The sequence below is a fragment of the Spermophilus citellus genome, assembly GCF_964194105.1.
Source record: "Spermophilus citellus genome assembly, chromosome: 17".
In the NCBI taxonomy this organism is placed as follows: Eukaryota; Metazoa; Chordata; class Mammalia; order Rodentia; family Sciuridae; genus Spermophilus; species Spermophilus citellus.
The window spans coordinates 30,411,286-30,429,601 of record NC_138199.1 but is presented as its reverse complement, the minus strand read 5'-3'; the positions used below and the strand labels follow the sequence as shown (position 1 = coordinate 30,429,601).

Genomic DNA, 18,316 nt, shown 5'->3' with positions numbered 1-18,316 from the left:
TCAGCTAGCACAATTTAGCAAGATCCTATCTCAAAAGAAAATTTCTAAAAAAGTGGTTGAGGATGTAGCTCAATGGTAAAGCACTTGTCTAACAGGCACAAGTCCCTGGTTCGATTCCCACTACTGGGGAGGTGAGGGCGGTGGTTAGGGCACACAAACTTTATTTCCTAGCTCTTCTTTTTTATACCCACCAAAAATAACATGGAATTCAAGATTCAATTTTAAGAAGGATAAAGCAGGAACTGGGGATGTGGCTCAAGTGGTAGCGCGCTCGCTTGGCATGCGTGAGGCATTGGGTTCAATCTTCAGCACCACATAAAAATAAATAAGTGAAATAAAGGTATTGTGTTCAACTACAACTAAAAAATAAATATTAAAAAGCAGGCCAACTTCTGGCATGTGCTGTTAAGGCAATAGGCTCTGAAATCAGACTGACTAGATTTGAATCCTATTCTACCTCTTATCTGTGCCTCAATTTCCTCATCTGCAAAAGAGAGATAATAATAGTACATATCATTAAAGGGATGTTGTGAGGACTGAACCATACCTACAAAGAGCTCAGAAATAGTGCCTGACACAGAGAAAGTGCTCGGGAAATGTTGGTTGTTCTTATTTCTTTCTCTTTGAAGCAACTTTTTGGTCATCATAACAAAAGGAATAGGAACATTTAAATGATCTTCCGCAAGGGAGGTTACGGGCACTATGACTAAATACTGTATTAATTTTAAAAAAGTGTTTTCAACTGTAATTTGATAAAAACTAAGATAATCTTACAGCATAGAATGTTTTTTCAGACTAGCCAATGTGAAGATAATGAGATAAACTATACATAGAGATTACACTAGATCCCATCAACAAAAAAATTTTTTAAATTAAAAAAAAATTAAACCCCACAAAAATGACTATACTTCAGAATTTTATGTCCTGCTCATTTCCTAGCTTCTAATCAAAACCTATCTTCAAAATCTGAAAAGATTTTGTATGAACAACATAAAGCTTAATGACATCCACGACCAAAAAGCTTTACTTTTTTGGTACTGGGGATTAAATCCAAGGATACCTTAACACTGAACTACATCCTCAATTTTTTTGTTTGTTTGTTTTGAGACAGAGTCTCGCTAAATTGCTGAGGCTGGCCTCCAACTTGCGATTTTCCTGCCTCAACCTCCAGAGTCACTGGGATTATAGGCATGTGCCACCACACCTTGCTCCAACTAGCTTTTTTTTTTTTTTAGTTGTAGATGGACACAATATCTTTATTTATTTATTTACTTTTATGTGGTGCTAAGGATGGAACCCAGTTCCTCACAAGTGCTCTACCACTGATCTACAACCACAGGCCCTCCAATTAGCTTTTTAAAATGAGGAAAATAGTTTTCAGAATTAAAAGTAGAAATAGTGAATATTTTCAGTAGTAAATATATAAAATTAAAAACTTAAGTTTCCAAAGCAAATCTCACCCTACCACTTCACCAGGGAAAAAAGCAGGGGAGGGGGCATTCTATGTACAGAAAATAGACGCCCCAAAGCTTACGGACTCCTTTCACTGGAAGGCAGGATGAGTGCTTTTGAAATCTTCAGTTTATTTACTCTTTTTTAGTTGTAGTTGGACATAATACCTTTATTTTATTTATTTATTTTTATGTGGTGCTGAGGATCAAACCCAGTGCCTCACAAAAGCTAGGCGAGTGATCTACCACTGAGCTACAAGCCCAGCCCCAGTTTATTTACTCTTACTTCCTGAAAAGATTGTTTTTCTGGTTTCCATATCTGGAAGCAGATATGATTAGTAAAACTAAAGAGCTATTAGAGGAGGTCACAATGACAATAGGAAATGATAGCTGATAATGTAACAATAAGAAGATTCAGTAAAACTATAAAAAGCCTCAAACCAAACACTAGAATCAAAACAATCCTACTTGGAAAAGAAGTTCCTAAGGGCACTACTCTATTAGAGCTCAGTGTAATACTTCCCACCTCTCCAAAGTTAATCTTTCCATGTGTCTTAAATGTTATTGCATGAATCATCCTCTCTTCCTTTTCTTTCCTAATGACTTTATTCTAATAAAGATAAAATAAAAGAGCTCTTCATCCCTTCTGCCCTTCCAGTGTGTAAGGATACAGTTTTTGTTACTCTGCTGAGGATACAGCAAGAAGGCCCTCACCAATGAATTTGTTTGATGTTACCTTGTTTTGAACTTTCCAGCCTCCAGAACTGTAAGAAATAAATTTGTTTTATTTATAAGTGATCTAATCTGTGGTAGCTTGCTGTAGTATCAGGAATGAACTAAGAAAGCATTCATGATTAAAAAGATTTAGGAAATTTGATATTAAAATTAAACAGGGGCAGTGACACACACCTGTAATTCCAGTGGCTTGGAAGGCTGAGGCAGCAGGATCACAAGTTCAAAGCCAGCCTCAACAACTTGCCAAGGCCCTATGTAACTTAGCGAGACAAAATAAAAAAATAAAAAGGGCTGGGAATGTGGCTCAGTGATTAAGTGCTCTTGGGTTCAATTCCTGGTACCAAAAAAAAAAAAAAAAAAAAAAAGATTAAACAAGTTTATTTACAATAGAATTTCACAGATATTTAATATATTAATGTGAAGTGTAGCTCTACAAGATGGGGTTCTGCATTGTTACAAAGTTACTGAATATAAACACTCTTACCCTTCCTTTTAAAGCATTATCTTATATGAGAAATGAATTGGGGACACATTTTGTTAATACTGCCCTTGATGTTCTTTTTCATCCTTATTATAGGATCTTCTTCCTCCATTAGACTCCCAAATGGCCCCTTCCCAAAAATCCATCTTTAGTCCACTCTTCTCTCACACCTCAGTCTCCCTTTGATTCTCCACTTGCCTCACCCTATACAATCTGTGTAAGTGATTGTATTCATATCCTCATAGCTTCTGCCAGACCTTAGAATGAACAAGTGACTCTGCCACTAACTATGAAATCTTGGATCTTGATTTCCTTATCTATACACTGGGAATAATAATAATTCATGAAAAGTAAATGATATGATATATAAAGTGTTTACCACTGTGCCTGACACATTTAAGCAAAAGGCCCAATAAACAATCTCTATCATTTTCTCTGTCTCTAATCAAGATCTCCTTGCTGAGTAACAGATTTATTCATCTACCTTGAGGCTTTCTCTTGGTTATTTCATATATATCTCAACTCAAGATGCTCACCTCCCATCTGAACTGGGCTTTGTATTCTCTGCCTCACTGAATGGCACTCTCCACACAGCTAGCCAAACTTAGAACACTGAAGCCATATTCTAGACCTTTCTTCTCAACCTCCATCCTGCTCCTTGTCCCAATACAGCAGGAAGTATATCTAGCTCTCCTCCAATACAATTTCAGATAGCTATCTTCTTAGAGTGAAAATTTGATTATATTACTCTTCTACTTAGATTCTTCAATGTTTTCTCATGGTTTTCTGTATATAATTCAACCTCCTAACATATCACATAAGGCTCTGCATAATCATATCTCTTCTGTCACTTCTCTCATTGATGTTCCTACCCTAAAAAACACTATTCACTCCAACTAAATAAAATCATGTGTATTTCTACAAATGGATGTAACTGTCATACCTTACACATTCTCTTCTTCTATATGTAATCCATTCAATCCCCATCCATCCACTTTATTTTTATTTTATTTTATTTTAGGTACTGGAGATTGAACTCAGGGGCACTTGCCCACTGAGCCACATCCCCAGCCCTATTTTTTTTTTATTTTTGTATTTTATTTAAAGACAGGGTCTCACTGAGTTGCTTAGCACATTGTCATTGCTGAGGCTGGCTTTTGAACTCGAAATTCTCCTGCCTCAGGCAAGCACCATAGTGCCTGGCCATGCATCCACTTTATAGCTAGCTAATTCCAAATGGATTTTTTCATGAGTTTAATTGTATGTTATCCCATTCTTATCTTTTAAATTTTCTCTTTATTAAATATAAATTTCAGCTTATCCATTTAAATATTCATTCTCAAGCTATTTAATACTATGAAATATAGCAATTTATCAAATATTTCAGACACTAAGAACAAGAAAGCTTCCTGATCTCAGACTAATGTGGAAGACTGTCTTATACAAAAACAAAAACCCTAATATAATACTATAAAGAATGTGAATATATATAATATTTCCACGAGAATATAGAGGAATAAATAACTAATATATGCTAAATGGTTATGAAAATACATAACTGAGTCAGATGTGATGGTACATGCCTGTAATTCCAGCAACTTTGGAGGCTGAGACAAGAGGATCAAAAGTTTGAGGCCAGGGCTGGGGATGTGGCTCAATCGGTAGCGCGCTCGCCTGGCATGCGTGCGGCCCGGGTTCAATCCTCAGCACTACATACAAACAAAGATGTTGTGCCCGCCAATAACTAAAAATAAATAAATATTAAAATTCTCTCTCTCTCTCTCTCTACCTCTCTCTCTTAAAAAAAAAAAAAAGTTTGAGGCCAGCCCCAGGAATTTAGCAAGATTTCTCACTAAGTTAGTGAGACCCTTTCTTAAAATTTAAAAAATAAATAAAAAGGACCAAGGATGTAACTCAGTGGCAAGGTGTCCCTTGATTCAATCCCCAGTTCCAAAATGTGTGTGTGTGTTTGTGTGTGTGTGTGTATTTATTTATATTTATATATATATTGGTACTGGGGATTGAATCCAGTGTGTGTGTGTGTGTGTGTGTGTGTGTGTATCTAAATATGCATATACAGATATATAGATATAGATATAGGTATAGATATGTGTGTGTGTGTGTGTAACAAACTCTAAATATTTTTCCCTACCAGTAAAATGAAATTTTTTAGAGTCATATATTAAAATTTACCCAATAAACGTCAACATAAATTTAGTTTCTAAACTTTTCATTCTTTAAGTGACAATTTCTGTGATACAAAGTATCAAGGATAACAGGATGTGGGCAGACTTTTAAGTAAAGATTTTAAGTAGCCAAAAAGGCAAACATAAAAGTTTTCAGGAAAATCAACAAAATATAGTTTTGAAGAGTCTAAACATTCCATTTTTAAGCAGTTCTTTGACCTCTTATTAAAAAGAAATGGTTCTGCAAATGCCACATGAGAAAGAAATTAACTTTACCTTATTAACATGTCTTAGTATACTGAAGTCTCTTTTTTTATAGCAACCTGATCTATTCCTTAACTAACATAGGTAAAAATAGCAATTAATGCATACTACTTTCTAAGAGGTATGAAATTTTAAAAATTCACATTTAATATGCTATAAGCTCTGTGTTCAGTTACAAAGTATTACAAATTCATATAGTTACATAAGAACATCCTCTGTTATGAGTATGTCACAACCACTGTAAAAAAGCAACCCCTGTTGGTGTTGACTTTAAGATTGTTTCAAATATATATACATATATAATGTTTTCTAGAATCCCCATTATAAGGATGGTCAGATAACCTCATCTGCCCATCCTAGTTAATACTTGCTGCACAGTAAAATAATTAATAGTACTTCTTCGATATTATTATTCTGGTTTAAATAATAAATTACAAGGTTACCCTATCATCTACTGCCTGCCCCCCCCCCAATTTTACTATCTCTTTTTCTCTATCTCATATTTGCTATGAAAGGGGACTCTTATCTTCTTTAGCCCAGAATTTTTTTTTTCTTAAAAGGAGGTTGTAGAGGCATCTAGGAGAGGTAGGAAAATAGACAAAATCTATATTATTTTTCTATGTTTTGAGAATACCTGAAAGAGAAAATAGATAATAATTAAATGAAATTGAATAAAATAATACACAAATGAAAGTGCAACACAATTGAATGCATATTTTAAAATTAATGTTCTTCAAATAGTCATCTTGGGAAGTTCATGATAATCTACCACTTGAAAAATTTTTAGAATATCTGCTTGGAGACTGTTTAAAGTAGTTCATAATTTTTTAAAAAATTATTTAACTTATAAACAAGCCTATTTTCACTTTTTTTATTTTACTAAAATTATTAATTTTGTGAATAAGGCTCCTGATAAATTCCTTGGACAGTCCTTTGATGTGCCATCTGCCCCAGGATTATGCATCAATCATTCTCCCACAGCCCTCAGAGCAGAAATTGATTATTTTAGACATTCTTTTATCCCTAGAGCCTGAACTGTAAAAAATACTCATTTAAAATGTTTTGGATTGGTTAATTAATATTCATGTAATATAGATATAATTTTTTTTTACCATTTCCAAAAATCAAATTCATCTTCAAAGTAAGATTTGCTACCCTTGGAGATATTTAAAAGAACTGAATGCAAGGTGGAAAAAAAAAAAAAGGAACTCCAAAGACGGTGAGCAAATATTACATCATTTACATAAATAAATACATTATCTGTTTTCCTTAGGGATGAGACAATATTCTTTTGAATATATATGCTATTATGTCTGTTGAAAGAACTACCCTAGTTGTACTACCCTAGAACCCACAACTCCTTAATTAACTGAAAATTTCCAAATAAACACAAAGAAAAAACTAAGTTTCAGAGCCAAATTGGCTATTCTGTTCATCAATATCTGGCCTTGAAAAAAATTATTATCTTTAAAAACTCGAATTCTGGGCTGGGGTTGTAGTTCAGTGGTACACTGCTTGCCTACCACATGTGAGGCACTGGCTTCGATCCTCAGTACCACATAAAAATGAATATAATAAAATATAATAAAAGTTTAAAAAAAAACTCTAATTCTTCTCTCCCAGATAAAACTACCAATGAACTTTATAATGCATCAACCCTGAAAAACCTTAACTGCTTTCCAACTTTATTTCTAAGTTTTTCATTAAAAGTTTATCCAAACTTTAGATTTAGATGATTTACTAAAGACTATACTCTACCCTGCTATAAAATTGGCTTAAGTTTAATTTTTTAAAAATATTTATTTTAGTTATAGGTTAACACTATACCTTTATTTTATTTTTATGTGGTGCTGAGGATTGAATCCAGTGCCTCATGCATGCTAGGTGGGCACTCTACCTCTGAGCCACAACCCCAACCCCTTGAGTTTAATTTTTAATACAAATTCTTACAGGAAATTATAAAAACCTCTAAATTTCTATAACTAGGAGAATAAATTTCTAGGTATCTTCCCATTAACTACACCTGTTCTTGTTTTAACTAACAAACACCATTTATAGGTATCATGGCAATATCTGTATAGCTACAAAAATGACAAAATTAAATTTTCATTAGACCTAGTTTCATAGCTGTATTAAGATTTTTTTAAATCATAAAATAAGCCTTAGTAGTTGAATTTAATTAATTGTAAAAAGACAAATCATCCAATCACAGATGAATGGGTCTTAACGGACAGTAGGAGAAAAAAATAATCACAGGTAATAGAGATACTGGATATTTAAAGACTTAAAAGTTTAAGCTGATTATAACTCATATTATAAAAGCCATGCCTTAAGTTTCCATATCATGTAACAGTAAAAATCATTCTTACTATTAAGACTCTCAAGGAACCAACAAGTACCTGTAACACAGAAATTCCTAAGAATTCCCATTTATATGGGCAAGGCCCTGGATTCAATCCTTAAGACCCCAGAACAAAACAATAACAAAAAATCCCAAATATAAGAATTAATTCTATGGGAAAATACCAGTATCTGTTGTTTGTGGTGCTCATATTGAGCAAAGAAACACCACCCCGTTACTAACCTACTATGTCACTACATGAGTCACTTTAAAACAAGATTTTCCTCCTTTGTTTAAAAACAAGACAACCCTATACCAAGCAACACATGGTAAGGTACAAGTTTAGACAACTTCACTTTCAGTAGAAAACACTTGACAGCACTTGAACAAAGCATGTTATTGCTGGGCGTGGTGGTTCACACCTATAATACCAGTGACTACAGGAGGTTGAGGCAGGAAGATCTCAAGTTCAAGACCAGCCTGGACAACTTAGTGAGACCCTGTCTCAAACTAAAAAATAAAAAGAGTTGTCTGGCCCAGCTGACCAGCGACCTGCCGACCCTCTGACCCATCCCGGCCTGTCCCTGTTATGAAGAAATTGTTTCAGCAGCTCCAGCTAGAGGCTGAGCTCTACTGCCTGAAGGTTTCCCAGGCAGCTGCAGACATGAAACAATTCTGTCTTCAGAATGCTCAACATGATCCCCTGCTGACTAGATATCTTCAAGTACAAATCCCTTCAGATCTCAGAAAGTCTGTTCCTTTTTATAGTCAAATGACTCTTACTGAGGTTTCCCAAACCACTGTTCAAGAACCAGTGAATATTCGAGAGATAAATTTGAAGACTATACAAAAAGCTTCCTTATAACACGTGCCATAATATAATCTTCTACTTTTCAGTCTTTAACATCTACCTCTCTGAATTTTCATGAATTTCTATTTCGCAAGGATAATTATTTTATATACACTGGAAGCAACATACAATAAAATACTTAGTATAAAAAATAATAAAAAATAAAAAAGACTGGGGTCACGGTAGCTCAATGGTAGAGTGCCCTATGTACAATCCCTTGTACTATCAAAAAAAAAAAAAGTATATTAAATGTATATTATTGTTCTAGAGTTTCAGTGTCATTCTCACCTTAAAATTTCTGGATCCTCCACAAAAACTTTCAGAGGGTATACCCCTGCCTGTTGTTAATAATAAACATTTGCACTAAGAAAAGGAAGGTCATATTTGTTTTCCAGTGGGGGAATGCTGGGGATTTTTAAGCTCTATTTTTGCCTCTGACCCAAGCAACTGAATATGCATATTATTCAGAGAATGAGATACTAAGGTTATCATATCATTAAACACATAATAAATGCTTTTTATCAGTGGTTTAAGATCTTATTAGATACAAGTGTCAACACTGAAAAACAGATCATCTATAACTATTCATGGTTGGTATAGCTTTAGTTGCAATGTTTAACATCCTTGATGAATGACTCCCAGATGAATTTTATCATTAGGGCTTCCTGACATCTTGCATTCCACTTAATATCACTTTGTCCTCTAAAAACCTTTATATCACAAATTTGAGAGGAAGTAGAATTTTTGCATTTAAAAACCAAAATATTCTTTGTGAATGATATACTTCACAACTTAAATAATGAAAAATATAATATTAGCATATTTGGGGGATAATTTTAATTTTGGCCAATAAATTTGGAGACAAGAGTTTTTCCTTGAAATACAATTGATTATCCTGTATCCTTATCTCTAAAATAGTGACATTATTCCCATGGCCACATTTTTAAATCTTGACTGATGTGGCAAGGAAAAAAAAAAAACCATCATTGGTCCATGTTGCATAGTTAGAAGCCAATCTGAGCCCTGGATAACCTCCATTTCTTTCTTTATCTCTCTTTTTTTATTATTATTCTGGGGACTGAACAGATTAAATCCAGAGGTGTTCTACCACTGAGCCACATCCTTAGCCCTCATTGGTCCATGTTGCATAGTTAGAAGCCAATCTGAGCCCTAGATAACCTCCATTTCTTTATCTTTTTTTTTTTTTTTTTTATTCTGGGGACTGAATAGATTAAATCCAGAGGTGTTCTACCACTGAGCCAAATCCTTAGCCCTTTTCATTTTTTATTTTAAGACAGGATCTCACTAAGTTGCTTAGGGCCTCACTAAGTTAATAAGGCTAACCTCAAACTTGTGATCCTCCTGCCTCAGCCTCACAAGTCAGAAGCATTACAGGTATAGACCACAACATTTGGCCGGACAACCTCAATTTCTTCATCCTCAAAAATCATATGCTGTACTATGTAAAAAAAACAACTTAAAAAATTTTAAAGGGCCAGGTTATATGCCAAGCATCTCATCATAACTCTGGAGTTCCATCAAATATTCATTTATGCTAATTGGACTTTATGTGCTGGGTAGAGAATAAACATGAATAAAAATGTTATAGTGCATATAATTTTACCTGTCATTCCACTTAACAAGTGCATGTAACAAAGTAATAATGAGAAACTGAGTTCTAGACAGCCTAGTTCAGGCAGTCTCATTTACAGAGCTGTATGTGCTTAAAATCACATACGTTATTCCTCATGGGTGATTTGTGGTATTTTTTTATAGGGGAATTTTTACAGATTTGATTTTTGCCTAATATGCTCACTTTAGAGCTCTGCTAAGGTACAACTTTGCTGTATCTCATTTGGTCTTCATAAAAACTCTTTGAATTAGAGTACAACTGGTAGCCCCCTTTCAGAGAGGAAGAAACACAAATTATGCAACTTGCTTGGCAGAGACAGGTTTCCAACTTAATTCAGTTCGGATTCCAGAGCACCAACACTTAACTACTATGCTGTATTGCAATATTATATACCCATTTTCCAGAGAGGAATGGGAAGCTTAGAAAGATTAAGCAAACTTGTCAAATATTAAACTGCTAGCAAGTTTCTATTCTAGTATTTAAACTCAAGCTTTCTGTTTTCAAGTTCCTTGGCAACAACAAATTGAATGAAGTAAGAAATGATAACAAGAGAATTGAAATATGAAAAAAAATACAGTGTCCACAAACAAGCTACCCATTAGATAACTCTGGGTCACAGACATACTCTATTTGGCTCTCAAGTTCTTTAAAACTGCATTAGTTGTTAAGATTGACAGAGTTTGACAATAGCTTTTCCAAACATACTCTTGCTGCCACACAGTGATTAAGACAGAAAGCCGTATAGTTGTCTTCCCCAGATTCCTTACAACTAGAGGCAACCATGAAACCTAGTTCCTAGGAATGGTGAAATAGCCACTGCTGACACTGCACCTCCAACACCCTTCTTTAATAATTTTTTTTAGTTGTAGATTAATGCAATACTTTTATTTGTTTATTTTTATGTGGTGCTAAAGATCGAAGCCAATGCTGAACACATGCTAGGCAAACACTCTACCACTGAGCTACAACCCCCAGCCCCATACAATACCCTTCTTTTATGTGGAAATAAGCATAAAGATGGGAATCCAAATTAATGGCAGAAAGGTAATGAATTTGGATCTTGCAAGAGCTGAGGGTAGAGAGCTTCCCTAGCATGGGAAGAAAAAAACATGGATTCTTGTGGTTTAAACTTGGTTTTTTTGTCACTTTTTGCCAAAATTATTCCCAGCCAATTCAGCTGCCAACATTTAAAAAAAATAAGGAGATTTTATATCATCTGAATACTAGTGTGTCTTGAAATAATAAGGGTTTCTGGCAACACTGTGTCTACACTGAGTCACAAATGACAGCCCTTAAAGATAGGACTCATTGTCTCCAATTTACCACAAGTGTTCTTTGGCCAACTTTACTAATTAGATCAACTGCCTAAGCCCATAAATGTGTGACTTTCTGAATTATGCCTCAATCTAAGTCTGGTCTAGAACCCATGGGGCTATTTAGACACAGCTCCCAGGCCACCAAGCCATGCAGCTGACCCACTGGTCCTTAGAGCAGAGTGGAGGCCTGCGTGGGTTAGAGTAGGAGCAGGAAGCCCTGCACCACAGCACTGAGCCCACCATGCTGACAATGGCCGGCTAATGCACTACAGGCCCCACAGTGGTGAGCAAGGGCGAGCCAACCTGTCGCCCCAAGAGGTGAGGCCTGGGTATGGTGCAGAGACCTGCTGCAGAAGCCTGCTCCATGCAGTGCTGGAGCCCTGGAATCCACTAATCCCAACCTGTTGGGAAACTGCCATTGCAGATAAGTTGATGAGAAGATGGAGTGGGAGAGACCTGAATGGAAGTTCAGACAATAGGGTTAGTACTTTTACAAATTCTAATTAGCATGATTTTGGACTAATAGCATTGGTACTTTTTTCAGACCCTGATTAGCATTTGTTTGGACCAATAGCAATTGACCCAAGTGTTATGTAAACCCTTAGACACTGAGACCGAAATCCAGGCACAGTTCTGTTCCTGTTTCTATTTTTCAATAAATCCTACTCTTATACTCATTCATCCTTGTCTGTAGATTTCATTCTTTGAACTCTCAAGAACCAAGAGAGAAGAAATTGAGGGTAAGTTGCTGGGGTCTGCTATAACACTTGAGGGCATAGTGAGCCATTAAGAGCTGCAACAGTTCTAGGCTGCAGAGGCCTACAGCTTGTGCAGATCCCACCTGCCAGGAGAAGCAAAGAAACTCTGGTTTCAATTTGAGTGCATAGTGTTCCAGAAACTCACCAATCAACTACAACAAAAAGGACGTAGAACAAGGTTTTTACTGTAACAAAGGTCTCTAGATGCTGCCCAAGAGCAATTCTGAGCTTTATTCTTTGAGCCAAACTCTGAAAATTATTTTAACAGTAAAAGAAGTTATAGTAGTCAATTTTCTAATTGAAATTCTATAAACCCCTACAAAGCAATATTATAAAATAAACTATAGAATTCCAATAGTAATCAAAAGTCCAAGTAATTTCCTAGAATTCTTACATAGAAGTGGCAAGGAAAGGTGGGGCGCGGGATGTTATTCAGTGGTAGAGTGTTTGCTTGGGCAAGATCCAGCACCACAAAAATAAAGAAATAACAAGGAGACATAAAACTATAGCCTCCTAAATCCTCCAAACAAGATAATGGGGTTGTGATTTAGTAGTCTTAGCAAAGAAAGTTTGTACCACCACTGTACTTTCCTGGTAAAAGTTTAGGGTTCTGGTACTCAAAGTCACTGAGCCAGAATTTCACAAAAACTTTATAGAATGTCACAGGTGAGGAACGATGTTTTGGGGCATTTCAAGGTGGTTGTTGTATAGGACAGCTAAAAACCAGACTTACTGCAAGCAAAAAATGATGTACCTGTCTCAACTGCCAGACTATTTCTTGTCAGTTCTATAGAAAAATAGAGTCAAATTATTTGAAAATCTTTCAGTTGTACCCACTAAGTATTAAAATGGGAACTCATATGCATAGTGTAAACGTTCACTGAATCTCTATCTAAAAAGTATTTTGATCACTTTAATGGTAGCTACAGGTAACCACAAAGAAACGTCCTATCTTCAAATGTACATCATTATAAAGATGGTTACACCAATTTCAATCCAGGGTATACTGTGTACCATTTCTTATAAGTAACATTTCTTTTTTGTTGTTTTTGTTTGTTTGTTTGTTTTGGTGCTGGGGATTAAACATGGGGGCTGGGTGCATACTAAACACATACTCTATTACTGAGCTATATTCTCAGACCTGAGAAAAGTCTTATATTTCAAATATATACTGACACACAATTTAGTAAAGAGCAAAATATATCACCTATAATAAATACACACTAAAGCCAAGCTATTATATATATTTATTTTAATTAAGTAGTGCATATAATACTGTGTAGAGAGCACAGAAATAAATCTCTACACAGAAATAAATCTATATAACAGTAGTAATCACTGAATCACTCCTTATGCAACAGTGTCAGACACTGTACTAAGCATTCACTTAGTTCGTTCATGAAACCCAACAATAATCCTGTAAAAATAGGTTATTAGAATTATCACTTTGGAAGGCTGAGGCAGGATAATCTCAAGTTCAAAGCCAGCCTCATCAACTTAACGAGGCCCTAAGCAACTTAGCAAATTGTCTCAAAAAAAAAAAAAAATACACACACACACACACACACACACACACACACGGGGGGGGGGTGTGGGGATATGGCTCAGTGGTTAAGTGCCCCTGGGTTCAATCCCTGATACAAAAAATTGACCCCACTTTACAGATAAGGAAACTGAGGCTTAAGTAAGATTAGTTTGTTCAAAGTCATATACCTAGTAAGTGGTAGAACTGAGATTTTAACTCCAGAATCTGGCTCCAAGGCCTAAAAGCAATTAACCATGATTTTATAGTACAGCCTACTTCCTAAAGAATGAGTACTAAAGATATACAATCATTATTAAATTGGCTAGAGTGGGAAACTCTCCTTTTGGGTCTGAATTTGGCAGGATAGAAATGTATATAGCGATGGTCTCTATACAAAACACTTTATTCTTAGAAAAAGAAAGATTTTAAAACTTTTTTTTAAAAAAAGTCTTAGGATCAAACTGTGCACTCAAAACATCTTGATAAATGAATAAAAGTAACTTATATGATCTCAAAAAAAAGATTTAGAAGCATTAAAAAACTTGATTATTTCATTATCATTGTCACATGGCTTACCGATCTTGAAATTCTGCTCTTAATTTCCAAAATGTTATTTCACAAAGTCAGTAATAAATCAAATAGGCAATAAACAAAAATAAGAAAGAGAACTTTCTTAATTTTAGGGGTTAAGAAATAGCTGTGAAAAAAAAAACTATGTTACAGGAAATTTTCTCAACTATTGACCTATAAGTTTTCAAACAACATTTTTTGTCTATTTGAATAATTTCCAAAGGCAACTAACTGTCCATTCAATTTTTTCCTTTGTCTTTCACTTTAAATCTATATATGACCTAATTCTATAATATTTTGCTTTGGTGATAGATACCACTTTAAGGTTGTAAACCCTAAACATACACAATAAATTATCACTTTGGAAGGCTGAGGCAGGATGATCTTTTTAAAAAACAAGTTTCACTTTGGAGTCCACATAATCATTTCTAACTAGAGAATCATTACCATGATTACTTTAGAAATATGAGCCACAAAGTACAGAATAAAAAGATTAAAAACCAGGGGGGCTGGGGATACAGTAGTATAATACATGCCTAGTATGTATGAGGCCCTGGGTTTTATCCCCCAGCACCACAAGAACAAAAAAAGAAGCAAACAAACAAAAAAGAAAGAAAGAAAAATCAGGAGACTTCAACATATCCGCAGTATAAATAAAGAACAGAACCTCAACCATCCAATTTTATAAATCACATATTCAAAATAAGGCAATTTATTTTTAAAACAGTAGACTATACTAGCAGTTTAAATAATAAAGTCATGTACATAGTAGAAACTGAATAACAAATTTGCAAATTAAAGTATTAGAGTTCCTTAATTCTATTAAGAGGGGAAAAAAACTATGAGGGAAAAAAAAAAGTAGAAGCCTAGGAGTTGTTAAAACAAAGTCTTCCTTTCAGTGTCTCAGTCATCTGAAAAAAAAAAAAACTGAAAAGAAACCAAAGATCAATTTGGAGACCAACATTCTAACCTTTAGCCAACTTGTATTCTGAACAAGCTCATCAATGAAGAGGTCCAAATCATCCTTGTGTCTTTAAGTTTTCATTTTGGGACCACAACTATAATTTTCTGTAAGACAATTTCAAGAACACAAAAAGACTTCTCAAGATTTTTAATAAAAAATTTCTTTACTTTTTATAATCTATATCTTATAGATTAAAATGCCAAAAAATGGGGTTTGAATGGAAATATTCTGAGATTATTTTCTTTTCTCCTAAAAGCCCTGGATTTAATTTTCGAGATTGTATATCATGAAAGAAATAGGAAAGTATTATAGTTCCTAGATTTTGTTTTAGCTGCACTTTGCCTAGTTAGAATTCCTTTTCAGTCAATACAGTTTTAAGTTTAACAGAAACCCACAGAATCAGTAATAAAAATACTCAGTTAAGAAAGCTACAGTTTGTATAAACAGATAAAGAAGATGAATCATTATAGTGTGTTCAAAGAAAACTTAGTGTAATTTTTTTCAGTACTCTTTACAGTAAGAAATATGGTGTCTCTATTTTCTGATAGGATTCAGTAATAAAAACTGTAATCAAAATGCAACCAAAGTCTGAACCAAAGACCTCTTGTTATATCACATATGAGTTCATTCAGTTGCTTTGGTAATGCATCTTCTAAGAGCTGCATTCAATTTCAACTGTCAACTGCTTGGAATAGCTGGATTAGACAGATCATTCTTCTCACCTATTGTTTCCTTGTACAAAGATATATTTAAACCCATGAATACATTCAGTGTCTTTGGATTCTCCATATTTAAAAAAAATATCTGGCAATTTCTGTTCTATTTTGTCACACGATTCATGGCCTCAATCATTAAAAACACCAATGCATTTAGTCTATGATCTGATTATACAAATTAAGGTGACCACTTGTAGTGATCTGTCCTATTATATATCAAATATTCAATAAATTAATATGCTACTAAGCATGGACTATTAAAATGATAAACCCTGAGGGAAAGGAATTTTTTAAATATTTATTTTTTAGTTTCAGGTGGACACATATCTTTATTTTACATTTATGTGGTGCTAAAGATCGAACCCAGTGCCTCATACATGCTAAGCAAGCACTCTATCAATGAGCCACAACCCCATCCCTGGGAAGGAAATTTTTAAAGATCACAGTTGCATTAATCGTTCTGTGTGGAATTCCAGAGTCATTATAAAATTATAAAATATTTTGCCATGGAGACTGGGAACTGGAACAGATATTTTTTAACTTAAAAAAATGAAATCATGAGGTTGGGTTATGGCTGAGCGGTACAGCGTTCGCCTCGCACATCAAGGCCCTGGGTTCGATCCTCAGCACCACATAAAAATAAAAAAATAAAATAAAGTTATTTAAAAATAAACAAATAAAATAGGGGCATTCTCTCCATCTACAACTACAAAAAAAATTTTAAATGATGTCATTATCAAGTAAAAATTTTTTTAAAGAAAGAATAAAGTTAAAGACAAACTAAATTCTCAAATAGGTTATCCATTTGAATTACATTGTCATAAAAGAAATATCTTCTCCATCAAATCTGGGTTATAATTTTTAAGATTGCTTAATAACTAAATAGGAACTCTAAATCACCATTGTTATAAAAATATCTAATACTTTGTGAATGCAGGCTTATTTGGTGCCAGGCATGGTACTAATGCACCCTTTTATTTAATGCATAGAACATTTCCATGAAAGAAGTACTGCTATTAACCCTATTTTGCAGATGGACTAAAAAAAAAAAAAAAAAAAAAAAGCACAGAGCAGTTAAGTGGTCTAAGACTAGAAAATTATAAAGCCAGGATTCAGATGCAGGCATTTTCCAGATCCTACCCTTTTGAATACTATACTAGACTGCTTCACATTACCACAGGTATTTTTGAAGGCCAAAGAAGAGAAAAATGAAAATACTTTTAAGGCTTCCCCACTCTCACATGGCCTATATTAGAATAATTGGTAGTTATTATTTTTATTCTAAGTCATGATCACCTTCTGAAACCCCAGCCTAGATGCCCTTTGGTAGATGAATAAAGAAAATGTGCCATATATATATACACTCACACACACACACACAATGGAATATTACTCAGTATTAAGAGATAATAAAATCATGACATGTGCAGGTAAATGGATGGATTTGGAGAATATAATGCTAAGTGAAGTTAGCCAATCCCAAAAAACCATATGCCGAATGTTTTCTCTGATTTAAGGATGCTTATTCATAATATGGTGGTGGGGGCGTGGAAGGATTAGATGAACTCTAGATAGGGCAAAAGGGAAAATGAGTATTGGGGTAGAAAAGACAGTGGAATGAGATGAACATCATTACCCTCAGTACCTGTATGAAGGCACAAATGGTGTGACTCTACTTTGTGTACAACCAGAGATATGAAAAATTGGGCTCTATATGTGTAATATGAATTGAAATGCATTCTGCTGTCATATATAACAAATTAGAATGAAAAAAAGAATCAATGGACTTCCTTATAGATTAAGATAATAGTTATAAGATGCTGATATGTAGTTTAATTCTTGCCTGAGATAATGCAATATATTAATCATGAAGAAAGGACTCTCCTAAATTATTGAAGTTTCTATAAGTGTCTGAGAATAGTAGGATAATCATTGTTCCAGTCATCAAGTTGCAAGGGAGATGGCTTCCTTTATCTTAAATGTAGTTTCTTATATTCCCCTATCTCGCTGCAGCAGTAAAAAAGAAGTAGTGGTGGTGGTGGTGGTGGTGGTGGTTTCATTTTCTTTAAGTGGGAGAAGCTTTACAAATGAGAGAAAATACAGGTGAGGAGCAAGGTAATAAATACTAACAGAATTTCCAAAGACAGAAGTTTTGGTACCTACCATGTCTTAGACAACAAAATCATCCTGTGGGGGAAAAAAATGGCTTATAATTGTGAATGGAAATGAAAGGGATTAATATCTAAAATTTTTTTTAAATAATCTTTAATTTTCCTAGTTATGAAGATATTTTGCAATTCCATCTTTTCTAGTTAGTCTGTTCCATACTCCTCCTCTGTTATCCTCTCAGAACTAAAGTCTTCCCATTTACACATTTGGTTTGTGCCTCTCCTACTGTACTCAGCATACTAGGTTTTTGATTACACAGGCTTAGTTTATAGCTGTTTTCTCCACTGACTTTTAAGTTCTAAGCAACAATAATGATGGCCTATCACATCCCACAATATCTGAGAAGATATTATGCTG

The 18,316-nt window shown here is 34.5% G+C and overlaps 1 protein-coding gene across 4 annotated transcripts in view; it reads right to left on the bottom strand.

Moving 5' to 3' along the window:
• The window catches only part of SSH2 (slingshot protein phosphatase 2), a 255,428-nt gene that overhangs the window by 225,111 nt on the left and 12,001 nt on the right, over nt 1-18,316 (bottom strand). The window lies entirely within an intron of this gene.